Here is a 13,193-nt window from a genome sequence, read left to right on the forward strand (position 1 = left end):
GGGGAACACCACTAGTTACCCTCCTCCATTGTGAAAATTTACCATTTATTCCCACCCTTTGTTTTCTGTCTTTTAACCAATTCCCGATCCATGAAAGGATCTTTCCTCCTATCCCATGACCACCTAATTTACATAAAAGCCTTTGGTGTGGGACCGTGTCAAAGGCTTTCTGGAAATCTAGGTATATTATGTCCACTGGGTGCCCCTTGTCCGCATGTTTATTAACCCCTTCAAAGAATTCTAATAGATTAGTTAGACATGACTTCCCTCTGCAGAAACCATGCTGACTTTTGCCCAACAATTCATACTCTTCTACGTGCCTTGCAATTTTATCGGCAAGGTCTAATGTGTATTAAAAGGAAACTTACGAGAAAAAGGTGTGATGCACACAGTACCCAAAACCCTTTAAAAAAAAGGGCTTTGACATGTGAAGGCAGCTATAAGTGGAAGACCAGGAGGAAATCTGGGAAAAAGAGAAAACGCTTTCCCCCTAGTAATTAATACGGCTTTTTAACCAACATGGCTTTTGTTCACTGTGGAGCTGAAGAGCACATCAGAGTCAAACTAGTGTCAAAATAATAAACTATTATTAAGAAAAACATTTAGAGGTACTGCCTCTGGTTAGCTGTTACAGAGAATGCCCCCACTCAACCTTTCTGTAGCTGGGAACGTTTTAGGTCATATGGATTTCAACAACACGCCACTGCACCTTTCTTGCAACATTGGCTACGTCTACACTAGAGCATTACTTTGAAGTAGCGTCTGTCAAAGTAGAGACTTCGAAAAACGCTGCTTCGATGTGTAGTATCTACAGATGGGCCAGGGTTAGTACTGTCAATGAGTAACGTCGAAACAGCGACATGGCATGTCGAAAGGGGCTGTCCTGGATGTGGAAAGAGAGCGTCTACACATACAAGGGGCCCCTTTCAAAATAAGGGGCCAGGAAAGGCTGTGGATGGGGTTGCAGCAAGGCGCTCCTTTAAAGGGGCCCCTCCCAAACACACCCAGCCTGCAGAACATGAGGCCTGTGGAGTTGCTATAAGCCCTGCAGACACACTGCCCGCAGGAACAAGTGTGAAGCAGCAGCAGCTCAACATGTTGCTGGCTGCCACCAGCACAATGGCCGCCCTGCCAGCCTCAGTACGGGTGGCTGCCCAGCAGCTCCTGGTAGGGGAACCCCTGTTCCCGGGGCAAAAGGGGACGCCCCAGACCATTGGGCCCTCCTGGCCCCTCCACGGGTTCCCCACCAGCTATGGAGACACCCCACCACGTCTGAGTGGTGGGAGCAACTCATCATGGGGGGGGTGGGGCAATGACCGGTGGCTCTGGAATTTCCGGATGCAGCAGCAGTCTTTCCTGGAGCTCTGCCAGTGGCAGACCACTGCCCTGAGACACCAGGACATGAGAAAATGATCGTGATAGCTGTCTGCAAGCTGGCCACTCCAGACAGCTACCGCTGTGTGGGACACCAATTCAGTGTCGGCAAGGCCACAGTTCGGGCCGTTGTCATGGAGGTAAGGAGGTCCAGGCACGCACCCACCAGAGGGTTGGGGGGCCTGTGGTGGGTGGGGCACACTCCACACACACTCACAGGTGCCTATGTCCCCTCCTCGCAGGTTGCCCATGTTCTGAACACACTGCTCCTCCAGAGGGTTGTCCGCACTGGGGACCTGGATGTGGCCATTGTGGCCATTCCCTCACTGGGGTTCCGAAATTGCTTTGGGGTCACTGACGGGACCCACATACCCATCCATGCCCTGGAGCACAGTGGAGGACAGTTTATGAACAGGAAGGGCTACCATTCTGTGGTCCTGCAGGCCATGATGGACAGCCGGGGCTGGTTCCAGGATCTGTACGTGGGTTGGTCCAGCTGCACCCATGACACGTGGGTCTTCTAGAACTCGGGCCTGTGCCACCAGCTTATGGCAGGGGCCTATGTCCCCCAGAGGGAGATCCTGCTGAGGAAACCACCGTGCCCTCTGCCTGGTGGCCAACCCCGCATACTCACTCCAGCCCTGGCTCATGTGGCCCTATAAGGTCTACCTCACCACCAGCCAGGAGTTGTTCAATAGACAGCTCAATCATGCCCGCCATGTGGCTGAGCTCACCTTCGGATGCTTGAAGTGGTGGTGGTTCTTCCTCCTCGTCCGCCTGGACATGGGTGTTCTCAGTGTCCCGCAGGTGGTGGGCGCCTTCGGCACACTCCATAGTATTGTGGAGAGTAAGGGAGAGGCCTTTGTGCAGGGATGGGCGGTTGAGGCCGGCATGAGCTACCCGTGTCCATCTGTCGCCCCAAGCCACCAAGCCCACCAGGAAGGGATCTGTGTCCAGGAGGCCCTGTGGCAGTACTTTGACCAGGGGCTCCAGTGAACACCACCCCGGCCAACCCTGGTGGGCTCATGCACACTCCTCCGACATCCTGCACATTCACCCGCGCAATGAGCACACAGCACACGGGTTTGGGAAAAATAAAACTGCATATATCGCAAACTAGTAAAACAGTGATTAATACTATTTTTTGCCAAACAGTGAGGATAACTATGTACAGGAGCTGGGGTTAACTATTTACAGAGGGAGGGGGATGTGGATGGCCTGGCTGTTGTGCAGTCACTCCAGGGTGGGGGTGAAGGGGTGTGACCCCCTCTGGCTGTGGGTTCCATGCCCCCCCCTTTGCCTGGGGTCCCCGGCAAGACCAGGTGGAGGTGGGGAGCACAGGCAGGTAAGGCTGGGGCTCTGCCTTGGGCTGGCCTTCAGGTCCAGTGGGCTCCTCTTCCTCTGTCAGGTGGTGGGGGTGGCAGAAGGTGGCAGCTGGGCTACCAGCTCCTGGTACAAGACCACCAGGTCATTGATAGTGTTCATGAACTCCACCCACACTGCCCAGTGCCAAGTGGCCTCCCCATCCTCAAAATAGAGGTGCTGCTCCACCAGTTCGACCTGGCGCTGGAAGGAGGCAGCAATGTGGTGGTCCTCAGCCATCCACCTCAGGCTCCGCTGAGAGTGGGCCTGTCCCAGCGCTAGTGGTGCTTCCGGGTGGTTGCCATCTCTTGCTTCCGGGGGGGCTGTCTGGAACCACGGACAGGGCGATGCTCTCCTGGCCCTCAGTGGATGCTGCTGCAGAAACGGGGAAAGAGACAAGAAGGCTGTCAGTACTGCTCCGTGGCCCACATCCCCCGTGGGCGCCAAGTCCCCATCCCCTGACTGCTGTCTGTGGGTGTGGTGGCCCTGTGGGGACCCCTTTTGTGGTTCCCCCCACCCGTCTCCCAGGCACGGCGCTGTCCGTAGGAATGGGTGCTGATAGGCACTGGTGGCCGTGCCGCCATCCTGGGGCTGTGGTCCATCTGGGCCCTAGCAGCCTGGGGTCTGCCAGGGATGTGGGGGGCCCCCAGTGATGTACGGTGCCTCCACCCCATGACCAGGGGTGTGTGCCCTGTGGATGTGTGGGAGGGGATAGCAGTTCTGATGTCTCTGTGCCTAACATTGATTTCAACTTTGAAGTAGCACACAGCATTTGTAGCTGCAACGTGTGCTATTTTGAAGTGCTGCCTGCTACTTCAAAGTAGCGGGCTAATATAGACAGGGCTATTGTGAAAGAAGACTGAGCTGATCTCAGCATAGGGACTAAAGTGGGCCTGGTGAATTAAGCTGAGAGACATGAACGAGAGCAGCAATGGTTACCTTTACAGAGCCTTTGTAAAGTCAGTGGTCAATTACTGCCATGATACCTTCACCAAAAATTTTTCCACTAGCCTGCTTTATGAAGGTGCCCCATACAACTCAAAGCAACAGAGCTGCATGGTGTGAATAAAGGGGTTTGTGAGGTGGGCAAATCTGATGGCTTGGAGCAGGAAGACAGATGTGGCGGCATCTATATAGCAGCTTTTTCCCCCCGCCCCCCGAGAAGTATTTGATGACTGGTATGAGTATGAAAATTAAACCAGCACACCATAAAGAGCCTCCTGCTTAATGGGTGATGTGACCAAAGACTATAAACTCTTATTTAGAGCAGTATCCCTTTCTTATGAAGAATGTGTAAGTGGCTTTTGGTATTTGTCTAGGGCATGTGGAGGCCCTGCTTACCACTGATCTTGTGGGCAGCGTGGTGATGAGAGTATTTGGGTGTGCGGGGAGGACAACCCTGACTAAATCAGGCACATTAGAACCATTATATCTATTCCTTTGTATACAAAAGCCTCTTTATCATTCCACAAAGAAATGGTTCTGTCTCATATCAGCTTATTTATCAATACTACTGTCTTATAATATTAACTCACTGTGTTCGTTCCATTAGGCACAAACTTGTTTTTCTTTTGTCCTCACTGCACTGCCTCATGTGCAGCAGGTATCTTTGAAGCACAGCAGTATAACATTTCATATTGAGCTAAACCAATCCTTTGGAGAATAGCCTTCATTTCAGTGTCTAGTAAGTAAATTTGTATTTTCTTCAGCTGGTGGGAGAAGGCTTAAATGCTTCAGCTGATGGCTAGGTCCCAGGAACATATTTTGTTGCGCACACCATTATTTATTAGTCAAAAGCCCCACTATCAGAGATTATAGCTGGGGTGTCAAGCAATTAAAATTAATCTTGATTAATTGCACTATTAATTGTGCTGTTAAACAATAATAATTTATTTTTTAAAAAATTAGCCTTTATGGTTGCAGAGAAAAAAACTTGAAAATGGGAACCCTACAGGAGCTGAACCCAGAAAACAAACAGAACCCAAGTTTTATTTTTCTACAAATCACCCAGTTTGCAAATCCTGGCACCAATAGGACCAGTACCATCAGCTGTGGCACTATCAGCGATGATAACAGCACACCAAAATCTGGGAGTGCCAAGAGACACGCTGAACACCTCAAGAAGAGAGCATCCATCTCTCACCTGCCCTGGATGGGGCAGTGTCAAGCACCTCAGTTACCCTAGTACATGAGGGCAGCAGGGTCCTCCAGCAGTTGTTTCATTGGTTGGCCGTGAATTGGGGGGGGTCCAGGCTGAGGAAGTGGTGGAGGACACAGACCCAGTGAGACATCCTCACCCCCCTCAGGGTCTGCCCGCATCAACCTGCCCTTAATTAAAACTATTTATGATAACAGAAGGACTTTGTGGCAGGCCCCAGCAGCATAGTTCCCAAGAGATATCTGAAACAAGTGATGCTACTTTGTTCCCTCAAAAGGGTATGAGCATTTGTACACATATCCACCTCCAGATACCCTGGTGGTAGACACGGCTAATCATTGTGAGTACCAGGGTTACCAAGGTCGCTCCCTAAAGAACCAGGAGGCAAAGGCCATGGCTACACAAGCCCCCGCCTTTTGGAAGGGGCATGCTAATGAGTCACTTCAGCAGATGTTAATGAAGTGCTATCATGAATATGCAGTGCCTCATTAGCATAACGGCAGCCGTGTACTTTCGAAACGCACACTGCCCATGTAGACAGTGGCCTTTCAAACCCCTGGACTTCAACAGCCACTTCTTCCCATTTGTCTTTGGGAAGAAGGGACTTTCAAAGTCCAGGAGAGGTCCTTTCAAAAGGCCCCTGTCTACATGGGCGGCGTGTGTTTTGAAAGTACACGGCTGCCGTTATGCTAATGAGGCGCTGCATATTCATGATAGCACTTCATTAACATCTGCTGAAGTGGCTCATTAGCATGCCCCTTCTGAAAGGCGGGGGCTAGGGTAATCACAGCCAAAGAGATTAGACTGTTTCAGGAGAAAAGGTCTTCTGGATTGGTGACTTGCAACTCCACGTTGCAAACCAGCAGGCCATTGTGAACTGCTCCTTTTGGGTAAATGCCTTCGTGTCTCTGATACAGTACTGTGTAATTCATTAGTTTGTGCCCAAAATCTTCTTTATGTGCACCTCAGTGAAGGACAGTTCCTCGTATTTTTTTCAGCCCTCATCTGCAGTGAAGGCTGATGAAAATAATTCATGTAGCTTCTCTGCAAAGGCCTTATTTTCCCGGTGTACTTCTTTAGCAGCTTGATCATCCAGTGGCCCTATGGACAGTTTGGCAGGCTTCCTGAGTATGATGTACTTAAAAAATGCTTAGTTTTTGTGTCTTTCATTTGTGGCTCGACTTTTTTCTTGGCCTGACTAATTACACTTTTATACTTGATTTGGCACAGTTTATGCTTCTTTCTATTCTCCATACTAGGATTTGATTTTGAATTTTAAGATGCTTTTCCTTTGCCTCTAATGCCTCTTTGCTATTTAGCCATGGTGAATTTTCTGACCTCTGGTTTTTTTTTTTTTAACTTGAGGGTAGGCAGTTAATCTGAGCCTCTGTTATGGTAATTCTAAATAGTCTCCAGGAAGTTCTCAGAAATTTCACCCTTTTGACTGGTACTTTTCGTTTCTATTCTATAGCATCCTCATTTTCTGTGTAGCTCTCTCTCAAGTTCTGAACTTAAATTTTACTGTGGTAACTATTTATTTGGCTCCCCCACCACCCCTCCCCCATAAGTATGGTTATTTAAATACAGTCTGAGGATATAGTTGAAATCCCCATTATTATTGTCTTGCCTTCCTTTGTTGCCTCTCTAATCTCCCTGAGCATTGCATAGTCACCATTGCCATCTTGGTCAAGTGGTCAGTAGTTTACTCCTATTGCTATACAGTTATTATCCAGCCATGTAATTTCCATGCATTGAGATTTTGTGGTACACTTTGATTAATTTATCATGAAGCATCCTGGTAATCCAGCAATGCTTGCATAATGATAGGAAAATACCTTTCTACTGATGTACTCCAGAGCCAAATTAAGGAACCCCCATTACTGAAAATATATTCCACGTCCTGAATATTGCTCAGAGTTGGAATCCTGTGAAGCGGAAGACAAGGGCCCTATATGCTTGCATGATATGTCCCTCGCCATCCCCAAAATGATTGCTCATTGACTGATAATAATCTGGCAATGCAAGTTTTCATATTACAATTGCCATTTGCTTCTGACCAGTCATTGCAGCTCTTTTCCTGGCATCCCTGAAGTGGAGGAATTAGGCCTTTTGCCTCCAAATATTCTACCACCACTTCTCATAGACTCATATGTGCACTTTGATGTGATTCCACCACTCGGTGCTCATTTCTCAGGGACCAGACGTGGCACTCCACCATCTGTTGCTGCTGAGTGAATCAACATCATCATCAACATCAATAACTGTGGGCTCAGCGCCCGTTGGTGTCTGATGCCTCTCTCACTATTTCCTTCCATCTTTCCCTATCCAGTGCAGAGTGGCTTAGATTCTGTAGACTAGCTCCGCACCAATCTACTACATCATCTATCCATTCTCTGTGGGGTCTGCCTCTCCTATTCGAACCATCCATTATGCCGAATACTAGGGTCTTGATTTTTCATTCGTCGTTCATTCTGCAACTATGTCCAAATAGTTGTAGTTTCCATTTTATAACCTTCTGCAGCAGGTTCTCTTTCGGCTGTATCTTTCTATATAATTCCTCATTGGTGACCTTCTGCATCCATTCTATTCTCAGAACCTTTCCATAACAACTCCTTTCGAACACCAATATTCTTCTTTTCAAATCTTTCGTTATCACCCATGTCTCACATCCATACAACATGCTGCCAAATACATGTTTTCAAGACACCCAGCTTCATTCTTAAGCTAATTGCTTTGCTTTTCCAGATCTTATCCATCACCTTCAAACTCGCTCTTGCTTTCACTATTCTAGTCGCTATTTCCTTCTTACAGTCTAGATCATGGGTGTCCAACCTTTTGGCTTGCCTGGGCTGCACTGAGTGAAGAGGAATTCTCTTGGGCTGCATATAAAGTATATAATATAGTTAATGCATATAAATCACATAATAATGTTAAAAGTTTACTATCTTGTGGGGCCGCATTACTAGCTGTCCAGGGCTGCATGCGGCCCGTGGGCCACGGGTTGGACACGCCTTATCTAGATCATATGTTATGTTGCTCCGCAGATATGTGAACTTCTCTACATTTTCGAGATCAATACCATCCACGCTGATCTTCCTTCCTATTTCCTTACCTCCAAATACCATTGTTTTTGTTTTACTGATGTTCATAATCAGTCTGTACCACTTCCCTTCTTCATTTAACACCCACACCGTTTTCGCTAGCTTCTCCTCATCTTCCTCAATGATAACTATATCATCTGCGAACCTCAAGCTGTTAATTCTTTTCCCGTGCACAGATATCCCTTCTACCTCTTCCTTGATCTTGTCCATCACTCTCTCCAGATGTGCGATGAAGATACTTGGTGATATTGGATCTCCTTGTCTCGTACCTCTACGTGTTTTAAACCAACTTCCCAACTCCCCACATCTTCTCACTGCTGCCTCTGCATTATCATTGATATCTTTCAACAACCGTATTTGTCTGCTAGCCACTCTGTATGACTCCAACACCACCCAAGTCACTTTCTGATCTATACTGTCAAATGCCTTTTGAAAATCGACAAAGCAAGTGTATACGTTTTTGTTCTTTTGTCAAGCTTTTTCCACTATCAGTCTTAGTGCCAATATCTGCTGTATGGTACTTCTATCTTTTCTGAACTCTGCTTGCTCGTCTGCTATATGTTCTTCTATCTGCGATCTTAATCTCTCAGTCAGTATCATCATCAGCACCTTACCTAGATGACTCGTTAGGGCAATCTTTCTGTAGTTCTTGCACTCCAATGTACTTCCTTTTTTGGGTATTGTCACTAGCACAGATCTTGTCCATTCCTTAGGCATCTTCCCTTCTTTCCATGCTATATTACATAGTCGGTGTATTTCCTGAATAATGCTTTCTCCACCATATTTGATCATCTCTCCCATGATCTTATCATTCCAGGGCTCTTGTTCTTTAGTCATTTCACTGCTTCTTCTACTTCCTCCTTTGAAATATCGGTCTTGCTCACGATGCTCTGGGGAGATGTCTCTTTCAGTTCTTCAATCAGTCTCTCTAAGACACTCGGATCCAACTGTGCTTTGTATAGATCGGTGCAATATCTCGTCCATTGCTGCACAATCTTCTCCCTGTTCATGAGCACTTCTTCGTTCTCATCTTTGATCGCCATCTGCTTCGGTTGCCATTTCCTATTAATATTCCTAATTGTCTTATATACCTCCCTGGTCTTACATTCGCTGTAATACCTCTGACTATCTTCACATTGCTCCTCTAACCATTTCTTTTTATCCTTTCTGACTGTTTTCCTTACCACATTACATTTCATCTTATTTTGCTGAATGCCACCACCAAATTGGAACTGCATTTGCCGTGTCCCTCAGCAGTTTATTCTTGCAGAAATTGTCATGTTCTCTGCTGTTGTGGTTCTTCAAGCAGCTCTCCACTTCGTTCAGGATTGTTGATGCATTGCTTGCAGCATTCATGAAAATACAGTACTGCACAGTTGTATGTGCCCCATGCCTTTGTCAGGTGACAGTGGGGCAGCACAGGTGTGTGGGATTTTAAATAAAGGTGCAAAAGTTGTTGGCTATGGATGGTATTATGGGAAAGCTATTTCATGGGAATTCGATTCCTTGCTCCCAGTTGCTCCCCATACAACTTGTTTTTGCCCCACACTGTAGCTGCACACTGCAGTATGTAGCTGCAGATATCCTGCTTAGCACTAAATACAGAGTTCAGTGTAGGCAAAAAGTCTAACAGTACATGGTGCTCTTTCTTACTTGAAGTGAAGTAGTATGGAATGTACATTTTCTGTGTAAACTTTCCTATTCATTATCTCACTCCTCACAACTGGATGGGATTCCTTTTTTTGTAGGGTCATGCAACAGGTAAGGTTTGATTCAAAGCACGTTGAAGTCAATGAGAATCTTCTGTTGATTTCAGCAGGTTTCATATCAGACCCCAAACAGGGTCAAACAGGAATATTTCTGCAGATCTGAAAAGGAAGGAAAGTAAATAAACAGGATGTACATTAGACTGACTCAAAAGCAGCCTAAACGTACCCCTATCAGCATCTTAAGGGATCACGCTCAGAGATGCATAGTAAGATATTTCTGGGTTACTGAACATCTGCCAATAGAATGCACTATGCATCTTGATGCAGTTCTTCAGACTTAACACGTGTTAAAAGAAAATAATTTTTTTTTTACCACACAGACATATTCCTGAATGGAATTTTTCTCTTATTTTGTAGTTAAAAAAGATAAAAAGTTCCAAGTTAATGTATATGCTAGTTTTCAGGGTAGAGAAAGGATCAGAGACAACTGGAATGTGTGGTATGTTGACTCTGTGCCATATTTCAGGCATATGCTGGTATTTTTCCTCTAAAATGAGCCTGCATAATTGCATTTAGACTAGGAGAGATTTATAAATTATAGAAAAATTCTACTGCATTTTTATTAAAATACTTCCTACTCTCCTGTCCCTTTAAAGAGCAGTGCCTTTATACAGTGGTCTTACACTAAAATTCTGCCCGGCAGCAAGGTGCCAGAAAAATATCAGTGGGCATATTTAAACACAAATGTACTTTTTTGAAAAGAATAATTTGCTCCATCTAACAAGCTTCTATTTTGGCTCCCTAAGTTGCAGAATACTTCAATTTCTTAACATAGTTTGAAAAACATGTTTCAGCTGAAGTGCAAATAATTTAGATTATTTTTTCCTTTAAAACATTCCAAGTCAAACAATACATTGTGGTTTTTGTTAGAAATGAGGGCTAGTAAACAGGACATCCTTCTGAATGTTCCTCTGAGGCAAGGTGTCTTCCCCGCACCCCACCTCCTCTCACATCACGTACATTATATTTAAAGAGAAATGAAATTTTTTTTCATAAAGTACCATCACAGCTGTTGGAAATATCAACCTCTTAATTCAGCACAGCTTCCCAATGACAAGAAAATACATTTTCAAAGTGAATTGAAAAGTTTGTTTTTTTTTTACCTCTTCAGTCCCAATATAGGAGTCCTTTGTTTTTCATGCAGCAGCTGACACTAAAGAAACTGTGCAGAAAGCTGCATTTTTTACATGGTGTTAGATGTTACCAGCACCAATGCTTGTTGATGAAATGCTGATCTCAAAGGCTTAGGTTGCACTGTGGTTTCTATTTTCAGAAGTAGTATTTCATTCCTGCTACCCCTCATTGTTTCAAGTGTTGTACCTACATTTAGGGTACTCATATGGGTTATGTTGCTCAGGCTGTAGGACTAGAAATTGCTGTGAAGATATTTGGGTTCATGCTGGAACCCTCCCTCCGTGTGGGGCTTTAAAACTTGGGCTCCGGTCCTAATGTCCAGTCCTAATTTCAACAAAGCAATTTTACATATTTCTTAAACAGGCTTAATTAGAGAGTATGGGACTGTTCCTGCTACCATTTTAAGTCAATGGGAAGAGAAAGGGCCACTACCCCTTTTTAGATATCTCAGCCATTCAGTTAATTAAATTACCTGTAAAGGGTTAAACCCAGAGACAGTGGGTCCCTGAAAATCTCCAGGTGTTGGCAGGCAGACAAGTGAGCCAACAGAAAGAGAGCAAGAAATTTGAAATGGAAGCAATAATCAGCCTGTCATTTTTTGTGTGGCCAGAGGAGAGATACCAAGATGAAATGAGCCACGAACCAGGTATGGAATTTTTCAGTAATGTCCATGCCCTCGGAAAAGATTGAATCTAGGAACAACAGATGTGTGAGGAGATAGGGAATGTTTAGTCAGACATGATCAGGCTATTTTTTTTTTAATTTTGGGTTTGGTTCGTGGGACTTCTCTGGCTGATTTATGTAGCTCCCTGTACATTGTAACTTGTAAACTCAGTCCTACAGAAGCAATTCTCTGTGTTTTAATCCACCTTTTTCAGTTGCTCTGCGGCACTGAGCAGCTAGGTATACTTAACAAGTATGTCTTCTTTTTTTGTTAATAAAATCGCCTTTTTGAGATTATAATCTGATTCCTATGTCCTAGAAGGAAGACAGTTCAATGTGCATGTTCCTGTGACTGAAAGCTCATCTATTAAGAAATTGCAGTTTTTCAGGCTCTCTCAATGAGAGGAGGTTAAGAGCTTGGGGTTACCCTACAGGAAGACATTCCAAGTGTGTCTTCCTGGACTCTTAAACGGATTTTTTTCATGTAGGTGGTGGCAGGTATCACCCAAGGCCAGGGAATCTGAGACCTTGGGGGATTTTTTTTTTAAGCTGAAGCCTTCTTTGGCATGGTTGCAGTTCCCCACCTTCTCCACTTGAAGTGCCAGAACTGGTATCAGCCTTGACACATGCATATAAATCACAGCTAGACAGAAAATTTTTGATCAAACAGGTTTTCTCTCAGGAAATGACAGTTCACCAAAACAGAAACTTTCTGTGGAAATGCACCAGTTTAAAACGAAATTGGTTGGGAAAAGTTTTTGTATGTGTGGGTTGCAATTTCTGGTCATAACCAGAAGAAACAGACAAACAGAGCCCAAATAGCCGACACTGGGGTAGTCAAGGCACTCACCCATGATGTAAGAAAGTACAGATTCATATCTGTCTTTTGCTTTATGTAGACCAGGGACTTGAATCCTGATCACCACACAACTAGCAATTAATGGATGGTGATTTCTTAATCTCTTTGTTATATATGCTATACTGTGCTATTCCATGTAAATAATTGACTACCCATTGGAGGAGGGAGATGAGCCTCTGTCTTTTGGCTGAGTTCCCTAACTGATTAAGTCACTTTCTTGCTGGTCAAATTAATATTCCCATCCCTCAGTTGTGTGTTGCCTGGCAGAGCAGTGTCTTGAACCAGAATCTTACAACTATTCTGGTAGGTTGGTCTGACACGCTCTCTTCTCCATCCCTCCCAGTTTGTCTGAAAAACTTCAGTTAGTTTTAGTTCATCCACAGTGAAATCATAAAAAAAATGGTTGAAGTAAGATGGAAGAGCAAAATAATTTCCTCCCAGCTCAAATAGCAATACATTGGAAGTCTTTATCAAACAAATACCATATCAAGAAGAAAAAGGAGTGTTTAGAAGAACTATTTTTCATCTTTACTTTCACAGTATAACTAGAGCAGGGGTCAACTACCTTTCTGAGGAGGAGTGCCAAAGTTTGATCTTTTGATGTCTATGTACGGTCTGAGTGCAAGTGATACCTCTTATAGTCACTAATAGTCCAACTTACAGCTTCATTAATAAACAAACTAAGATGCAGAGCTTTACTGTTTAGATGGTGGTTGGTAGCATTAGCTGGTCTTTTGTTAATCTACAGACAGCATGGCTTTCAGCAAGCTCCC

This window comes from Carettochelys insculpta, chromosome 2 (genome assembly GCF_033958435.1).
Source record: "Carettochelys insculpta isolate YL-2023 chromosome 2, ASM3395843v1, whole genome shotgun sequence".
Taxonomy (NCBI): Eukaryota; Metazoa; Chordata; order Testudines; family Carettochelyidae; genus Carettochelys; species Carettochelys insculpta.